Source organism: Strix aluco, chromosome 9 (assembly GCF_031877795.1).
Source record: "Strix aluco isolate bStrAlu1 chromosome 9, bStrAlu1.hap1, whole genome shotgun sequence".
NCBI classification, from domain to species: Eukaryota; Metazoa; Chordata; class Aves; order Strigiformes; family Strigidae; genus Strix; species Strix aluco.
The window spans coordinates 24,166,452-24,187,327 of NC_133939.1; the positions used below are offsets into that span (position 1 = coordinate 24,166,452).

At 35.3% G+C, this 20,876-nt stretch overlaps 1 protein-coding gene across 1 annotated transcript in view; it reads right to left on the reverse strand.

Annotated features, from left to right (window-relative positions):
* The window catches only part of NAALADL2 (N-acetylated alpha-linked acidic dipeptidase like 2), a 489,903-nt gene that overhangs the window by 46,812 nt on the left and 422,215 nt on the right, over positions 1–20,876 (reverse strand). The window lies entirely within an intron of this gene.

Genomic DNA, 20,876 nt, shown 5'->3' on the forward strand with positions numbered 1-20,876 from the left:
TGGAATTCTTTCATTAAAAATTCATCTTATCTGTTAACCACATATTGTTATTTGGAAAAAATAAGCTCTCTGAGGTAGACTGTAATCAAATATGTTAGAGTGATACTGTCATATTTGATGTGGCAGCTTCCACAAAACCATGGTCTGTGCTACAAAAAAGGCTGTTATGATATTATCATACTGCTACCCATTCTGTATCTTTTCCGAGGTGTGATGAGAAGGTGCTCTAACAGGTAATTTGTGCAGTGCGGGTCATGAACAATCTTGTTTTGAATACACACTGCACAGATGTATGCATTTTTATGAGGTTTGGTATTAATGTTTAGAAGTAGATGGAAAGTTCATAATCAAGACACGAATACTATCATACTCTTGCTCTCTTCTTTCCTCCCGTGACTGTGTTTTGTAGGTTTACTTCTAATACGGTAGAGAAGAATGCAGTAATATTTCTGTATGAAGTTACATCCCTTCAAATCTCTAGACAGAAGCAGGAGTGATCCAATTTTCAATGGAAAATCACTGGAACAAGAGCTTTTCAAAGACATATAGCAATATCCTTAATGGGATAACTAGCAATCATGTCAACATTGCATTGCCAGTTAAATATAATAAGGCATAATGGGAAATTTTGAAAAGAAATTCTCTATAATTTCTGTTGTTTTTTTAAAAAACATTGAAACATAAAGATCCTCCCAGTGAAGGATGTTTTAAAGTTCTGAAGTAAATTACATTCTTAATTTTGATTTTTTTAATTGGTTTCTTTAACAAAACCTACCTAATACTTAATTTACTTAATTTTTTCATATTTAAATAATTTTATGTGGGTTTGATTGATATAGCAGTGCTGTTTGGAACAGCAAATAACTTACTAATTTAGGATAATGTTATATTTCAAATGCAGTGATGTAAATGAAGCATTTAGAACATACAGTTTTTAAGATAAACTGGTTTAGAAATGCACTTGAATGAGTATCTGTAACACACTTCATCTGGAAAAAAATTGTTACTTAGAAAACAATCAGAAAAAGTTCTATATGACAGATCCTTATTTCTTCCTGTCCTGTGAGATTTTACTGTGGATAGAGATTTTTTCCTGAAAGAGAAAGGGAATGCAAATGAAAGATTCACAACTTGATGCAGCAAAAGGAAAAGAGGAGAGACAGAAGAGTTTTGATTAACTCATATCCTCAACATTCAGCATTCAGTCCTCCACGTTATGCAAAATATCTATTGAGGTACAAGCAAGTTTTTGTATTTTTATATATTTTTTTTGGAAACCATGATACAATGTCATTATAGTTTTGGTACTTCAGCATAAAAAGAAATGTTTCATTCTCTTTGCCTCATTAGGATCTTGTGTGAGGCTCCTGTCAGCTGCAAGTTTGTTCAGTTTATCTCAAGAAAAAAGGAAGAAAAAAGCTTAAAATTTTTCTTAGATATGTCAATCAAAAGGATTGCACTGGCTGGAACATCAAGTTCAGAGAATATCATTCATGTCAGTTAAGACAGAATCTTTCTGTGGCCTCATTTTCTTCATCACTTTTAGACAAGACAATATTTATGTAAAGGCCCAACCTCACTCTGCAATTACCCCAAAATCAAACTGCTCTGTACAAAGGTGTCAATGATTCCAACCTGTATTTCTCTTTATGTGCTATTTTTTCAGTTGAAAAGTACATTCTTTAGGATCACAGTCTCACATAAGATAAACAGTATTCAAATTTGAATTGGCCAGGGACAGCAGGCCTGACATCCAATCTTACAGCATTTCCTTACTTGACTGTGTGAAAATTATTAAAATTCCAAAATTCTGGTGATTTATCTCAGGTTCTTCTGCAGGCTATGTTCATTTATATTCAAATTTACAGCTTTCTTTCCAGTCACATAGTAAACATATCCTCTCCTTATTCACTTTCTTTCATGTAGCTATGTTTTTATTGTATTTGCAATAGGTGCTAAACTAAACAGCACATTGTATCAGGTCTTTGATTCTAAGACATACCTGTTTTAATGTGCTCATATAATTTTACAATCTCTTATTCATTATCATGTTGTCTCTTTTTATATACTTAGGAATAGCAACTGTTAATATTTGAGACTACGATTTTTTTTTTTTTTTACATCAAAATAAAAGTATCGATCGTTTGAGATCAAAACGCTGCTCTAGGTTCACGGCTCTTTCTTCAAGAAGGCAGCTCCCATGAATGAGCTGAAGAGGAACGCAGCCATTGCAAGGAACTTTTAAGCACTGTGTACTGTGCAATGAACGTGGTGCCACCTCATGCAGTGTGACTTATCAGGTGGCAAACTATATTTCATTTTGCTGCCATTTTAAATAAAAGCCAGTGATAGAGTAGAAATACGAAGTGTGTTTCTCAGGAAGAGTTTAACTCTCATTTTGTAAAAGTGGTTAATGTTGATGTTTGGATCAAGCAGATTTCTAGACCCAATTATATAACATGTTCTGTGCACTGCTGGGGTACCCAGATTATAAATCATGAGACTTCATAAAGCTGTCTCAAAACTCATTGCCACTCCCTTTCCAGAGTTGTGAATAGTCTCAAAGCATAGCAGAAGGCATCCACATAGAATAGAATAAAATAGAACAAAATAGACTATTTCAGTTGGAAGGGACCTACAACAATCATCTAGTCCAACTGCCTGACCACTTCAGGGCTGACCAAGTTAAACCATGTTGTTAAGGGCATTGTCCAAACGCCTCTTAAACTCTGACAGACTTGGGGTACCAACCACCTCTCTAGGAAGCCTGTTGCAGAGTTTGACCACCCTCTTGGTAAAGAAATGCTTCCTAATGTCCAGACTAAACCTTCCCTGGCACAGCTCTGAAACATTCCTACACATCCTATCACTGGATATCAGGGAGAAGAGCTCAGCACTTCCCCTCCTCAGAAAGCTGTGGAGAGCAAGGAGCTCAGCCCTCAGCCTCCTTTTCTCCAAACTAGACTATCCCAAAGTCCTTAGTCACTCCTCATAGGAGATTCCTTCCAGCCCTTTCACCAGCTTTGTCCTTCTGGTTACAGTCCTCTTGGCTACCCAAAACAGGAAAGGGAAAAACTTTAAATGGCTATATAGGGTAATCTCTTCTTTGTATCTGCTAAACTGGCTGTAGAAAAATATTAGCTGGTAGTGCCATTCCAGCCAAAACAACAGACTGTTGAGCATATAGCTTTTTGTTTAAAAACTGATATTAATTTGTCTTTCATTTATTTACATAATTTCCCCAATTAAATAAACTGCATTCATTTAACTACAGCTTGTGGTAAGCAACATAGTTTGCAAAAAATGAATAGCACAACAAAAACACTAGAGTCTGAGTAACTAAATAGCAAAAACCACTCTACAATTCAAGTCTGACCAGATTTGTGGTTTGATTTAACTCTGAAAGAGAGCTTCCTTAAACACAGAGCAGAGGAACTAATTTTTCTTTAGGTACTGAGCAACACATAAAGCTGCCTTATGAAACAAGTTTTTTAATGGTAAATAAAAAAAGTGGTTACCTAATAAAACTGGGAGATGCAAATCTGCCTTCTCAGAGTTCACTTTTCATTAAGTCACCATAAATAGTGCCACCACTAAAATGGGAAAGCATTTTTAGGAATTTCACTGAAACATATACTTCCTTAAGAGTCAAGTAATGCATATCCCCTAGATTTTCAGCAAATATCTCCCAAATGGATTTACTAATCCTGAAGCATATTTACAAACCCTGCAACAGATTTATAAAAACAGATATGCAATTCTTACTAATAAATCCTAAATAAAGTTTTGATTTAGACATTTTCCTGTGCACTTTACGGGTACAAGCAACAGATTTATTTCTAAATCACCATTTTGGGGCTCAGCTGTTAGCATCAAAATTACAAATACAGCCCTTACACATTAATTCTAATTAGGTTTTACAAATTCCAATCAGAACTTCCACAGTGAGTTCCTGAAGTCCAGATGTAATAATGAGTTTCATAATAGGCTTTGTAATCTGTTTCTCATGTCCTTCTTCAAACTTCAGAATAAACCACACTCCAGCCACAAAGCACCCTAGTTTTTTTGAAAAGTAGCAATTTGTTATTATTTGTCGGATTTAGCCATGATGCTTCTACAATTCTACTGAAATAACAACAAACATGGAAAGGACTTTTAAAACTTAAGGCGTATATTTTACGCAGATCTAAGTATCAACTTGCAATAGCGTATGTAAAGATGTAATCTTCTGTGGACCAATTTCAACACTCTTTCAGTTCAAATTTCAAAACCTATCGAAAATTATGCTGTTGGTGAAATAACTGCTTCTATGCTACTCTCTTCATGCACTTCTCGCTGTCACTCTCATGCAGGCACTAAAGCTTGTATGGCAAATCAGATCTGAGAGCTGAAAACAAAACAAACCCCTAAAGCAAGAGCAACCACAAAACCAAATGATTACTTTTCAGCCAGATCGAACTCAATCCTGCTCACTCCGTGGTAGCATTCAGATTGGCTTAGGGGAACTGTGAAACTATAAAGTCAGCAACATTCAACTGATGGATACTTTTGATGATCTTAATTATTACATTAGTTTGAAAGTCTTTTGAAAATCCAATTCCAATAGCAGGTGCTGAAAACTTGACATTCAGCTCAGAATATGATGGAATATAGGTGACAGGAAGGGAAGAGGTAGTAAATCAGAAGTGAGGTATCAAAGACGGGGAAGAAAGCATTTCTTGTTATTTTAAGAATTTTTTACTTTTCCTGAGATACTTCTAAAAATAGGAAAAATGTTTAACTGAAAACTTAAATTTGAATATGTTCTTCCACAGTAAGGTAAATAAATTATATTAAAACCAAGATGTGTAACAGTAAAACTTTTAAGGTTACCGCATCTTTCTTTAAGTACTTATATAAATTTTTGCTTTAATTATATTTATATAATCCCTTATATTACATACGGACTTTCTATTAAAAAGATTTGACAAATCCTCTCATCACAGAGCAAAATCCAAGAATCAAAGGTCAGCATGCTGAGCCACAAGCTCTGCTCATACAAGGGAATGTTCTCTACATATCAAGTGAAAATAATGTTGATGCAATGAATTTTGCTTTTTTATGATACCTTCTGTAGCAGAGCATTTATTCTACTGAGCCTAATCAAGATTTCAGTTGCATAAATATAAGTAGTTAGTCTTTTGTCTTCAGAGTGCTCCTCCACTTCCTTTTGGGACTGACTTCCCCTCTCAAGCTCAGCAATGTCAACATGGCATAGTACTGGATTACTGATGGGATGCAGAATATGGCTTATAATTTAATTCTCAAATAGGTTTTATATTCACAAAGCAGAAGAAAACTACATGGTTTATTTTGGAATATAATGAATTATATTTGCAGCTGCTGCCTCTCATTTTGCACCTGAAAATCTGAGAGTGCATCTGCACTTATGGGCTCAAACACTTTGTGAGCAGCTAAAAATCTGACCAATATTTTTCTTTACATGCACGCTTCATGTAGACCATTGGGTCTTACACTGGTTGAAGCCAGAGTGAACTCCACGGAAGTACGCTGAACTAGTACTATAATGGAAATTAGATCCGGGTTCATCGGTTTACATCAGGTTCATTTATCTGACAGAGGGCACTAATCATGAGTTTTAAAAAACAGAATCTGAATGCTTAACACAGGCTGGCACCTTGACAGATGCAACGATGTTATTTAAATTTTGATTCTTCAAAATGATAGATCAAGGAAACAACTCACAGAAGAAATAAAAAAAATTTTAAAATTACACAATGTTCACCTCTGTGTTCTAAAGATGTTTTTAAAAATACATAAGCAATAAACTCCCTAGAATCATGAATTGGTGCAACAATAAACTGATTTGAGCAGAAGTCAGTGAATTTGTTTGGTTTTTTTGTTGCCTTGGATATTTCGGAAAGTTGTGACAAAAAGTCTGCAGTTTGTGTGCTGTACAACTGTAAGTGTGTTGAGCTAGAAAGCTGAGATTTGGGAATTATTAAAAAAAATTAAAATTGTGTTACATTTAAAGTATCTTTTAAAAATATAGAAAATATCACTGAATAGACAATCTTTAGTAATGTCTCTTTTTGGGGGCAAATTACTCTCCTTGACTACAATATATAGTGGTGAATTCTGTCAGTATGCATTTACATATTTGTCAGTTTCATTACCCAAATAATAAAATTCCTGGCCCCATCAGAATGAAAGGAGGGTATCATAAATTATTAACAAAAGGTAATCACAAGGTTCACTTTAAATTTGATCAGAAACAAACTTAGTCATGAAATTCAAAGTAGTTTTAACATCAGCCACATCAGTCATATGCAAAAGTATTGCTATTTATTTGGCCATGTAAGGGATAGAACTCTTCTGTCACAAGAAAGTAAATGCTCTTCCTTCACAGTTCCATTCTTCTAAAGATTAAGCACATAAACACTGATGGATCACATCTGATGGCAGCAAAACAGAGATTATTTTATTGCTTATCTGTAATAATTTAGAACAGATTCAAGTAGAAATTTACAATTATCTCAGAATATACACATGCATTATCCATGTATACCTACTACTGATATATCTAACCAACAAAATAAATGGGCTATCCTTTCAGACAAGAATTCTCTGAGATTTAAGAATTATCACACAACTATAAAAAACCACTACTTTTTCATGAATGATCCATCAAAATAGATATTGTTCAGGAGAAATTTCTTCAAAATAAGGTTAACATAAAATTGTATCTATATTTCTACATAATCACATTATTTTTAGATGAAGAAAGGCTGCAGCATAATAGAATATACTACTCCACCATTCCAGAACAATTTGTATCCTTCTGAAATGTTGCTTTTCATTTACTGGTTACTAGACTCTCTTCTTAAAACATTTTTAGGTCCAAATGCTGTACTTTGTAATATTAGTTTAAGTTTTGAACTAAAATTATTTCAATAGATAATGCAGATACTGTATCTTTGAAAATCAATGTTATATATGTGTGGTTGGAATTAGACTGCAATTTATGAAACTCCTGGCCATTAGTTTTATAAGAAGGTATTAAAATAAAAAATAGCTTCATAGCCAGTATATGATCTCTGCTTATGAAATAGAAATATTATTTCCACTGTAGGAAAGTACATCTTTTATATTGCTTTGGTTTTATGGTTAGTTTGCTACAAATACCCAGCCCCTGGCCCAAGGGAACTGCTGATGAGCACTCCTGTTGGTTGACTAAAGCTCACGCGTATTATGTTAACATACAGGCTTGCATCTATTCTGTTGGACTCAAATGGAAACACAAAGGATCATACTTGAACTTGTAGGTCCCGAAGATAAAACTGACCAGTAGAAGTCCAAGCTTATTTGCCTCTGCCCCTTCTTGCTATCCAAGCAGGAATACTCTTATCTACCATGTGACTCGAGCGGCCCAAAAACCTTATTTGGTGACTAAACAGTGACCTTTCTTCAGTAGGAATGCACTCAGGAAGGTGGGTTTGCTTTCCCTCACTACATGCTTAGAATAAACTCTTTCAGTGTGGTTATCGCTTATTGTCTGGGGCAGAGAATTAACACCTTCTACAACACAATTGAACTAAGATCTGGTTAACAGGTTCACAGAGGTGAAACAGGGAGACAGACAGTATTCCCTACACATAATCATTACTCAGCAGAACCTTTCTCTTCTCAAAGGTGCTGAACAAATCACAAAACCAAACTCTCTGATGTTATTCTAAGATGATCTCTTCCCTTGGACCTACTGAAATAAGAAAAAACAGTGTAACCATCCCCACTGTTTCTGATTTAGGATCTTAGTCCACAATTTTCTGAGACATGTCTACTAATTTTATAATTCTAGCTTAAGGTTAACCACCTATTCCTAGTCTAACATTAATTGGTCTAATCTTAGCTGCTTTAATGATAGAGTGTCTCAGCAAACTACCAGTATTTTTTAATTGTTATCCACCATGCTCATGATAAAAACAGATCAATAAACAAGATGTTTTTCCTGGGACTCTGTGATGCCTTTAGCTTATATTCTTTTTTTGACACATTATAATTTTTTTTTAAGGTATTTACTAGTATTGTCTCACAACTCTTATACTTTACAAAATTTCTTCACATTGTCCAATTGAATTTGGGAGGACAGTCTTGCTATCTTTCATTTTAGGAGACCTATTAGAAAATATATAATTGTACTTTTTCAGTTCAAACACCCTATTTAAACACCTGCATATCAACATATTAGGAGACTGAATAAAAGAAAACAAAGGACAACAGCTAACTACAGTTTCATACACTCAAGTATGTTACAGAAACATCTTTAAGATTTTTATCACTGAGAGTACATCAGGTTTCTCGTCTACAACCAGAGTTATAAAACAGTTCAGAGCAAGAATTGCAAATAAAGATTATCTGCCACTGGAATCAGATTTTCACAGCACATCTGCAACGAAGGCATCAAAGAGTAGGGCTTTTGAAACAGGTCCAGTCACTCCTATTAGTGCCACATTGATTGTAAAATGCAAGTAGAGAGTTTCAAAGTGAAGCACACTGAAATCTGAAGTTCCAGATGTTTATTTTGGCTCTTGACCAGGAATTAAGGTCTAAGCTTCCAAAAAATTTAAAAAGCCCTTTTAATAGAAACTCTACACCTAACCTGACCAGTATTTAAAAGGATTTATAGAATCACCTTTGTATATTCAAGCTTTTATAACATTTGGAACAGTTTCTTTCCTTCTATGGCTTGAAGAACTCAAATCTGCAACATTACCCAAAAGTATACCATAGTATATCTAGGCTACAGACCATTCTAGATGCATGTATCATACACCCCTAACAGTGAAGATGCAGCAAAGAATCTGAGTTTCACTGATTCTGGAAACAGAATAACAAAAAAGAGGAGCGTGCATTTGTATCCTACTGATTAGTGTGAGAAGTGGCACTCCTAGCCTCCACAACGTGTAAGGCTTTTACATTAAGCAGTGTTGATGTAGAACAAAGGTAATTCTTAGAGGGTCAGTGGTTTGCAGCAGACTTAGAGCTCCACATTGCAAAAAGACTACTCTAGTAAATAGCCCTTGTTGAGCCTACAATGCTCAAGAAGAAGAGTGCAATTTTTAGTCAGACATAAGTTTGTCCTTAATTTTTCCTTTTAGGTTCCCGCAGGCATGCCACAACTTAGAGCATAATGGGTTGGTTCTTAGGAGCCTTTTTCCAGGACACGCATTTCTTCTTATACACCGAGTAGACATTTATTTTTGGTCTTATACTCCCCTCTCTGGACGGTCACAATCCCAAGAAAAGCTCAGCACCAAGAGGACAGTTCCAGCAGAGTTCAGCTATCAGTTTCATGATAAAATAGGTGTCAACATTTAAAGACAGATTTAAAACACTATGAATTGGGCTAAGCCTCCTGGGAAAGTCTGACATTTTAAAATTCTTTAAGGGAAACCAAACTCTTGAAAATCTGGTTTTGAATTCAGTACTGAGCTCATAAAGGAAACTTCAGCGTCTGTAAAGTTCGAGTGTGTTTGCAGTTACACGGAATAAAACAGAAAAAAAAAGAAAAAATATGTCAATAATACATTGTACAACTGTACAGCAAAGGAAGTTATAAGTATGGTCTAAAAAATAAAATGAACAAATAAACATACATCTAGCAGCTGCATTTCCCCAGTATTTCTGCAAGTAGTTTGCAAAACCAATTAATTCATCCATAGTACTTAAGCAGCTATTTCCATCTCTTGTTAAAAAACACTTAAGCAGATACTTAAGTCCCACTGACTTTACCTCATATTCACTCATATGCAAATTGGATTATGTTAAATTAAAAAACCAGAAAAAAGCAATTACTACATTATTGTTAGTAGAAACTTAGTGTTTTAAGAGGCATGCTCTGGGGAAAGGATTGTCTGATTTGATATCTTTGTTAAGAGATCTGAAGACAGAGAAGAGCTAATACAACAGACAAGATACTTTTAGAGTACCCAAAGGAACTATCCCTCTAGAATGTTAGTGTCTTGTTTAAAGAAGAGCTCATCTTCCTTGCACAACCACCAAATGCAGCACACGTATGCCAAGAGTAAAGACTGAATCTTTGGCAGATGAAGTATTTGTTAACCAATAACAAATGCCTATGCTAGTACTGATGCTGAAGAATGGATTAATAAAATTATACTCCGATAAATTCAGTAACTGTGTGAAGAATAGGACAGTGGGAAACACAGGGGAAAATTCAAATAACCCCAGGCATATTCCTACCTATTAGAGCAGCAGGCTTCAGATTTGTTTTTTCAGTTGTTGGATTTCAGTGGCTGAATATAAATCAAATGATTCTATGATTCTATAAACATACGTGCTGACATTCCTTAAAAAACGCATGCACATGTTCAATTATTCAATATTGCTCATAAGAAACTTATATTTTTGGAATAAAGCAATACATACAAAATAAATTTTCTCATCACACAGTACAAAGGTACTAATGGACAAATTGGAAACCATCATTTGATTTGGGCAATAAATATGCAGTGGCTGCTTTGTACAGTCATGATCATCAACCACCAGAAAAAAAAAAAAAAAACCAAACCCACAAACCAAAAAAAAAAAAAGACATCTGTGATGAAGTCCTTTGCTGAGAGTCTGTCACTAATGTAGCACTTGGTAACCAGCTAGAGATGCAGTCAGATTACAAATCTCAACATAACCAAAATAAGGCACGGTAAATGAAGGCATTGCTGTAGGCAATGTAACTTCTTTCAAGCCTGGTAAGTCCCACTAACACAGGCACTCACATGGCTTCAGTACATAGGAGAAAAATGCCCAGTTGGTCACAGCCAGCAGTTGAAATTTCAGGAAATACCAAATCCGTGCTGAATTCCAACCTCCCAAATCTAGCTTCAGCTTTGAAACACGCTCCAGTCTTTGTCTACAGTGTCAGACAAATCACCAGATTCTGCAAGTCAATGCTGAATTCAGGTAAGGAGATGAAGTAGTTGCTCAGTTACTGCAAGTACCATTTTTGACCCATGGTATTTCATTTTCTCATACATAAAATGGGGATTAAACAATGCTTCCTCTCATTCCTACCTTAACTTCTTTTGCTTAGTCAGATTGCTGTAATTTGGAGTAAAAAATGTCTTCTATAAGATGTACCAACAACATCAGTCTTGGGTTTCTATCACAAGATTTACAATGATACATTATGTATGAACTTATATGTTTATCTCGTGTTTTGATTGGATCAGATGGAGTTGACATGTATTTGTTTACTTCACTTAAATTGCAACTCTAGATTGAAAAATGATGCAATGATTTTTTCGTTTTTCACTGACAGTTGGCAGACAAATCTTGAGAGCAACTGAGCAAAATTTAGGTCTAAAAGAGGAATTCAGGAACTGTGTGGTTCTAAACAGCAATCTGGTTAAGAAACATTCCAGCAGAAGCCAATGCTAACTTTTTTTAAAGAACATATAGTCTTGGTGCAATATCAAAAAGATTTAAGGAATGTAGAATAATTCTTGCCTGACAGTCAGAGAACTGAACAGTTAGGACTGTACACAGACAATCCATGGAAATGGTTTCTACACAAACCATGCTACTAATGATGGCTATGTTTTCTTGTTCGCTCAGCTTCTCTTGTTTATTAGAGCTACAGTTTCCTGGTTATTTTCACAGTTGTCAGAGTTCCCTAAGCTGAAAACATTAAATTCCAGCCAGTCAAAAAGAAGCCCAGAAACAATCTTGGAATCCTCAAGTCTTGACATCTTTCCACAACTTCACAAATAAATGGTGCAGGAGGAAATGGAATTAGTTCTGTCCTGTAACGCTTCTTCCACTTTGAAGGAGTTTTTAGCAGGAAAGACATGGAAGATTTCAGGGGGGTAGGAGAATGAGGTTGGTTTTTTATACCTGACTGAACCAAGTGAAGTTGTGTTTGACAGTGCAGCTGGTTCATCAAATTTTAACCAGGGGTTCTGCAATTTCAGCTTATTTTTATTACCTAGTCTTTATCCATCAGAGTTCAAATATAAAGTGCAAGAATCCTTGAGGCTACTTGCTTTTAGGAACAAAGAACTACTGAAAAATTCCAAGCATATCTACCCTAACTCAGCAAGAGCAGATAGAGAATATGCTGTCTGGCCAAACACAGTATGACTGTCTGTCAGAACACCTCCATGTCTTTAGCAGCAAAGTCACCTCTTTCACATCTAATGCTGAGAAAATCCCCACACAGCTTTTTTTTTTTTTCTATGAATGCTGTTACTTTCCTGTTCACCACAATTAATAGAGCATCCCTAAAGTTACTGTGCCAGTTTTTTATCACCAGATTTGCTCTTGTTTTTATTGCTGCTGACAATAGTTACAGAATAAAATACACATTGTTAGAAGGGAGTTTTCAGCAGGTTTGTATTTACCCTCTGCTTGAACTGGATTATATGTTCTTTCATGCAAGAAGGCTAAAGGTAAAACAAAAACTCTCACTTGTGTTGTTAAGAAAATATGTGCTAAATCAAACTATTTCTGTGAAATATGTTTGTACAGAAAAATTTGGACAAGTTTGTTTTTGTGGGAACTCAGTCAAACTGCCACCACAGACAATACAGTTCTTCTTTGCACATCTCAAATACCATTAAACCGTAAATACCAGTAAGATGCTCAGAACCAGTATACGAGAGGCTGATCAGTAAAGCAAAGCAAGTAATTTAAGTTATGGAGAGACTGTCTTGGCAATTAGTGCATTTCACTGCACCTATGCTGCTACATCACCTTAGGGCAGATGAAAGTTGCTGGAACACCACTGCTGCCAGCTGTGGGAGGACAAACAGCAAAAATTAAGAGATGCCCCAAGTTATCTTGCAATTTCTCAGGAAAAAAAAACAACATACGGGTGCTTTTAGGTGTGACACAGTACCCAAATGATACTGCAGACAAGTATGATATCTTCAAAAAAAGGTCAAACTCCACATCTAAAAATTCGGTGTCAACAGCAGATTGTCTCAAATATGCATCCAGTCCCCAAGCTTGGTTCTCACTTCATATACTGAGAACTGTGCTTCCGTTATGTTAACTTTATCCAGCACCCCTGTCACCTCCCACTGGTCCATATTCCTGTTTGTTGGCTGGAGGCTTGGATAATTTGTTTTGAAAGTACAAAATCATGACCTAATTTGTCTTTAAAAAGATGAGAGTTCTGTTGGTCTGTGCAGAACTCATGTCTTTGGAGGTATGATGATGAAGAGACTGAGAAATGATGTAAAAGCCTGGCATATGTGATTGAAGACAAGAATTTTAAAAATTACATCAAAAGGAATACATCACTGAAGAAACTTAACTGGAGAAACTACCTGTGCAAACTGACACTCCAAAGTATCACATTTTCATGATGGAAATCATGGAATACAGCAAAAATTTCCAGTTAGCACACTACACAGTGATGTGGGGGAGGGCTGCCATGTATCATCCTGGGCCTTGCAAGGGTAAAGGGTTTCCTGAGCTTGGCTTGGATATGCAATATATTTGGCTGTAACAGACTTTTGTTTTCTGAGTATTTCAGACTTGGTCTGCATGCGCCATACAAGCACTTTAACACTTCAAGTGCTGTAACTCTGACTGGAGCAATATTGTATCTCTGCTGTTTGGAAATCTTAAACAATTCTGCCAAATCTTCTAGTTCTACACAGAGAAAATTTTAAAATGAAAACAGGACATACATCAGTGGACATCCAGATATACAGTTGCCTTGATGCAGAGGCCACTGGGATGCCTAAGCACAATGACAAACAGCTTTTCCAAGAACAATCTGATACCAAAAAGGGCATGTTGTAGTGGGAACAACACATGAATGTGAATGTACTCTGCTGAAATAGCTATGCCAGTAATAATATGCTGGCAGAAATGTTTCTGGTAAAAGTTTGCAACATGGACGTGCTGTACATGGTTTGTGAAAGTGTTTCCATTTGATATTATGGGGATTGCATCCCTGCCAAAACTACAACAGATGCTTCAATGAAATGCAAAGAAATTTCAAGCTGGTTGACTACAATGAAATTTTGTTTTGATTTTGAACTCTGGCAGGAAACAGCATTAATACTGTTCTTCACAGTATTATTCTACTGACTCAAAATCTTCACTCTCAGTCTTTGGGATTGTAAGGGTTTGCCACCTTAATGTTAATTTAGATATGTTTTATTATCTTATGTTTCATAAATATAATATTGAAATAGTTTATGGCAATCTCATGTATCCAGCTTTTGCAGTACAGAAGCATACAAAAAAAGAGCTCATTCACAGATACCATAGAGGAAGATGAAAACATTTAGCAGAGCTAGCATGCACCAAACCACGGATTTTGATTTTTAGGGAGATTACAGAGAAAGGAACTACCAAAGTTGTAGATATCATTGCATTGTCAAGATGAATGGTTATTCCCTATGCTCGTATTAGAGAATTAATGGGACTAGACAATGGGTAAATGGGAATATATCTATCCCTCCCATGCTTCAAAGGAACAGAACACTATGATCCTGTTAGAGAATTCCTCAAATCAACATTCCTGTGCTGTACCTTATCTCTGATCAAAATGTGATTTTCATTTACCAACAGTCCTGCAGTCCAGTACTTTTCATTCAGTTTTGTTAAAGAAAAGAATTTGACTGTCATCTTCTTGGAAGTGTTTATATTTTATTTTTTTTTTTAAAGAAAATATTACATTATGTTACACAAAAAACCTTACTTCTCCTAGAAATGGAAACACTCCTCTCTATTGCTGCTTTATTTAATGTTTAGAAGTTAACTTCACGACAGTAGTTAGTTTTATGTTATGTAGCTCCATGACTGAAGGGTAGAATAATCAGGATCACTAATAATTTTCTCAAGAGTTATCTGTCAGCATGCATAACTCATCGTAAAACCATTTATGTCACTTCTGGCATACCCTTCAACACTTTGGTGCCTGCCTAGGAACAAATCAATAAACGATTATTATTATTCCATGGCTGATACTGGATGCCTCCAGTGGCATTCCTTGTTGGGGGACTGCCATTAAAGCTTTTAGAACAGCATAATCCGAGTCTTGTTAGGCTACTCTAGCGAGCATACCTCATAACACAAAAGTATTTTCAAACTTGTTAATAACTCTAATTGACTAGTTACCATGAAACACAGTGCTGAATAACACTGATGAAACTTACTGAAAAATAGCACATACTTTTTCCGAGTATGCATTTGATAACAATGGAGTTTTACCTGACTACTTCTGGTCTGATGGGAAAATCCATTCCCTGCCACACAGGCACACATTTCTCCATTTTAATACTTGATATATGTATTATAAAACACACTTGAAATTACAAGGTCTGCAAATCTCACTTAAGACACTACTAAATTTTATATTGCAACACGCTCCTGTAATGAATGTCTTGGTTCTTCACCACCAGGAAGGCTACATATTTCTCTTTCTTTGAATCTTTCAAACCAGCCTGGGCCTTGCAGCAATCTACCCTAAATCCACCTTTAAAGTGCCAAGATCTAAGATAAATTGATCTGACAAGTGTTCTGACAAATTATATCTTCTAAGCACTCAGATTACAAATCTATCTCCTTAATAGCTGCACATTTCTCATTCATTTTACTTGCCACATTCAGCAATCTCCTCCTTTTTAAAGTGTTCATGAAATTAAGGTAACTATTGTCTTCAGAAAGCACAGGACACAATTAGCTGATTATTTGTCGTTACAACGAAAAAATTTATGTTGAAATTTTCCCATTGTTACTTAGTATCAAGCCATTTACATAGAAAAAAAAAATCATTAAAGCCTTATTTCCCTCAGAGAGATGAAGGGCCTCAAATAATTTTCAGCCAAAATCAGCGTAAGGTTTTCCACCAGCTTGAATGGTCATATGAGCAAAGCACGCTGTGAGTGATATGCAGTGGCAAATGAGTTTCATCAAATTGAACACTAAGCACACCTCTGCTATAAAGACTGAAAGGTACTCATTCTGTGTCCTTCTTGACCTGCAGCTCACAATATGTGAGCACCGGGCTGAAAAATGGCAGGCTCCTTGTTGGAATATGAAGTGATGCACATGGGAAAAAACAACCTATAAGTATACACAGACAATCAGGACATATGCATTAGCTCATATCACTGAAGAAAGAAATATTCATGTCATCATGAATAGTTAACAGATAACAGCAGTCTAAAAGACCAATAGAATGTTGAAGATTATTGAGGAAGGAATAGAGAAGAAAATATTCTAGAGTCTGTACATTCAGTGATTCAACATGTTGAATATGGTACGTAGATCTAGTTACCTTAAAGCGAAACATGCCATAGAACTGCATAAGTACAGAGGTAACCTCTTATTAGGCAGGAACAACTTACCTATGAGGACAGCTCAAACTGGCTACTACACAGTTACAACACAGTTTAGAAAGGAAAGCAACTGGTATTGAAAAGTAAATAGACCATGTTTGTTTATTATTTTTCATACGAAAGGCATAAAAACCCTAGCGAGATAAACAAGTAACAAGTTTAAAGTCAGGTGGGGAGGGGGAATTAAATTGTGGGAAATGTTGATATGGGATGTAATGGAAGTTAGAATGCAAATGAATTTTAAAAGGGCATAGATAACTAACCATGTGACAGAGCTGGAAATTGGTGTAGAGGTGTGATTATGGGCCTAAGAAATGTCACACTGCCAGTTGACAGAAAGTGGAAAAGTATACCAGAGGAAGGGAATCCTACGATTCCCTGACTTTACATATTTATTCCCCAAGAATCTACTACTTGCTACTACCAGTAGTAGACTTTTGTACCAAGTGGAGTTTTGTTCTTATCTAGCGAGGCTATTCCTACTCTGGAGGCTATACGTCAACCATGAAGTAACAAACTTTTTCTGAAATGAGTCATCTTGGATAAATCGATTTGACCATATCCAATACTCTTGAACATACAAAAAAGACCCAAACCAGGTCAAACTCTCCTTCACTATAAAACCATCAATACGCAAGAAATTTGGTAATGCATATTACCTTCTTAACATTTGCTTTTTCCAGGTGTTTCATTTTTTTTCTCCAGACATCTCAATTCTGTAACACCTTCACTGCCAGGTCTGAATGAATAAATCTCGATTTAGTAAAGTAAATATTCCTTTTATGATAATCACCATCCTGCACCAGTATGCCTTCTTGTGTTGAATTCAACATTTTCCGTTCCCAAACCTCAATTTGATATGACAAAGTAAGTATAGCTTCAAGAAATATATACAGAAAAATCACAGAAAAAAATCTCAGAATCATTTAGATTGGAAAAGACCTTTAAGATCATCGAGTCCAACCATAAACCCAGCACTGGCAACTGTGTCTCAAAAAAACCAATTACTGTGCATGTTCCAATACATGCAGAGTCATTCAGATCAGGTCTCAGCTGGTTACTAAAGGAACCGAGGCTGCAATTTTAAACACTAAGTCTCTCACATAAGCACCTGTAAAATACATGCTTCTGCATATGGAAAATGGATTTTTTTTTCAGTGCTATGAAAATTATTTTTTTTGCATTTTTAAGCAGATATTTATTTGGCCATTAAGGTTTGCCAAAGGAAGCAAGATACAGGATTATTAATGGAAGCAAAAATTACTGTTAAAAATGAATTATTTATTGAACATGGATACTATAGTCAAATTAGCAATCACTGAAATAGAAGGAATTACATCAATATATGAACACACCATATTATTTCCTGAGTCTAGGCCTTAGCTTGTACCAGGCTTCTAAAGATCACAAAATCTTTAGTTCAGATATGGCAGAATGTTGCTTAACTTCACACAACAATAAGCTATCAACTCCAGACAAACAATATTTTGGGTTTATCTTCCAAGATTTGTATTCTCCCAAACCTCACAGGTCTTTCCTCAACTTGAACTTCCTACAATTTGAACCTCTATAATCTAATATCATGGAAAATTTGATAAATGACAAAAATTTTAATAGTCTTCAAATTCATTATAGCTGGTTAACAGTGTTTTGTACTACTCGAGTTCTGTAAACAAGGATTTGAATATTTGGTATTTGGATAAATAGTGGTAAAATAACCAGATATGTATCTGAATAAAGCAGATAGGAATATAGCATTTTCATTGTGTGAAAAATGTTAAGATTAATAAAAATACACTTGGTCTCAAATAAGAATAAGAAGTTACAGTTTCAAGTATTTTCACAAACCATTTTTGAGAAAAAAAGCCAAAGAAAATTATTAATTGTTGAATTTATTATATTTGAATATTTAATTTCTTTTAACATAAAAACCAGTTTTGTGTGAAAAGTGTTTTGAAATTAAAAGTTAAAATTTCTGAAGCAGTTATGAAACTTGTTTTATGGAACATACACAGTCAGTTGTCATGTCCCTATTGAGGAGCATTAACTTCCAACTGAGGAGTGTAAATTCTAACTACAAGCTAACTTCTCACTATGGATTTTTTTTTGCAAATATGAGTAATTTAATATAAAGATAGAGATTTCTAATCTTCTGAAGTTGTAACTTGGCCTCATCTGTTCAGAGTGCCACAATGAAAATATAAAGATTTCAAGTTAAGGAATAGCATTAAAAGTGCTTAGTTAACTAAATAAATGATAGCACTTCCTTTAAATCCCATATCCAAGTAATATTTTTAAAGACTTCAGTAAGAAGCTAAGTCTTGATCACTCAAACTGTAAGGTTTCGAAGGTGTTCAGAGAATTGCATCAGAACTTCTGTAGTCTCATGAATACAACTTGCTTTGGCAACATAGAAGTCCAAATAAAAAGTATTTTTCCTTTTAGCTTGCTTACAAAAGTCAACAAAACTCTGTTTTCAAAGATACAAGATGAAATGGTATTTCAGGATGTATAATGTTTCTGTATTGTTATCCACATCTCTCTTTCACTCAAATAAAAATGTATCTCTCTCTAACTAGTCTAGCTCATAGACAACCATCAGGCATACAGTGTAACTGATAAATGCAAAAAAAAATTTTTAATAATCCACTCTTCACTAGAAGCAAAAATTGTTGAAGCAGCAAACATCATGTATCATTCATGTGCACAGTATAATACGTAGAATTGTGCTAGCACTCATACACTGACCATGGATAACTGATCAGCAATGGATGGTACTGTTTAAAAGATTTGTATCTTCATGTGACTTGAATTTCCTTTCCTTTAGTAATTATAGATGTTTTTGTTAAAGCTAAACTGACATGTGTTTTTTCTTTTCAAAGAAATAAAACTTCATTAAGCTTTTTCCCCTTAAAGGGCTCACACTGAGAATCAATACGTGTGCAGTATAGAGTTCTGATAATGGAGACAGGAAAAAACACCACCACCAACAAAGCCCTAGCAACTTCCGAGATTGCCCAAAGCATGGAAACCAGTGTCAGTTTAAAAAAGAAAATTTCTAAAATAAGATGACTGTTTAGAATTCAGACTACATATGCAGCAGCTTGTCTGCACTAACATACAGCCACTAGAATCAAATGTAGGACCGAAAGAAGATCTTACCAAGGAAAAGGTGATATGATGTCACCTCAGGTATGAAGCTGGATAAATGTTACCACACAAAGCCATATTAAGACCTTATATAAAATACTGTATACATTTCTGGACACGCAGCCAAAGAAAATGTTTTCAAATTGGAACAGATGACAAATGCTAGGATAAAGGACAGGCAAAGGAAAGCCCACCTTGTAGAAGAAGGGAAAGACACTGACCGGCTTAGTTACTCTGAGAAAAAGTTTGAGTGGAGGAGTGAATGGAACCAAGATGTAACAACTCTGTTATCTAACTATAAAAAAAGAGTAAACAACAGATGAAATTTAGAAACCTTTTGCTCTTTCAAGCTATTCAGAAACTACTTTAAGATCGATTAAGTTAAGCTAAAGATGACAAAATTACCAGCTGAGGATCTCCCTCCACTGCTGCATATGCTATTCATCTTTATAAAAGCATCCTGTGCTACAGTCTGAAAAGCAAAATGGAAATATAGTCATATCCTAGTTCAATGCTCATCAAGTTTTATCAAAGAAAATTGTAATGCTCAACGAACCTACTTAAAATAATTTGTAACGATTTAAAGAGTATCAAAATACTTCAAGTCATCTATCTAATAAATATTTTTCTCAGTCAACATTATAGATCAAATTCTAAAATACAGATTATTCAAATTACACATGGCCCATCACACACTAATTAGTAAATCACAAATTAAGTATGCAGTAAATAATCACGTACCTACTTCCCTCAGTCTTTGGGAGGAAATTTGGTGAATCTTTTCAGTCACTTTTGCATTAAGGATGGCTTAAAACCCATCAATTCCATTAAAAGGGCTTCAGAGAAGACTTGTGATTGTTCCTTAACTATCAGAGTCTGCCAAGCTTCAAAACCATGTCTAGGAATATGTGCTTCTTTTTTTAAAAAAGAAACCCAAGCAAACAAACAAACAGCCCCCCCCCAAAAACCCCAAGATCAGTCACTGTCTATTTTGCCAAAGATGCTGATCCGCCTACATGCTAAATCTGCACATTGCTGATCTTTGTGAATTTATTTTTGTTGTTGCCAAAAGAAATGTTTCAACAGCAGCTGCTTTTCCAAAAGAAGTAGCTCCGAATAAACAAAGAAATCTGTTTGTGAGGTCTACACAGCTCTGGTTTATAAGAAATTCAATTATAAGAACTGTACGAATCCATTAAGCTTGACTCATTTGTAGTCATGTCTCTGTAGAAATAGGGCTTGCTGAGCGGACAAAGCAAAGAGAGCACTTCAGAGCAAGGAGTAATTTGGATTGTGCTAATAAATAACACGGAGGGAGTATTATATTGGAGCGACAAGAGGGGAGTC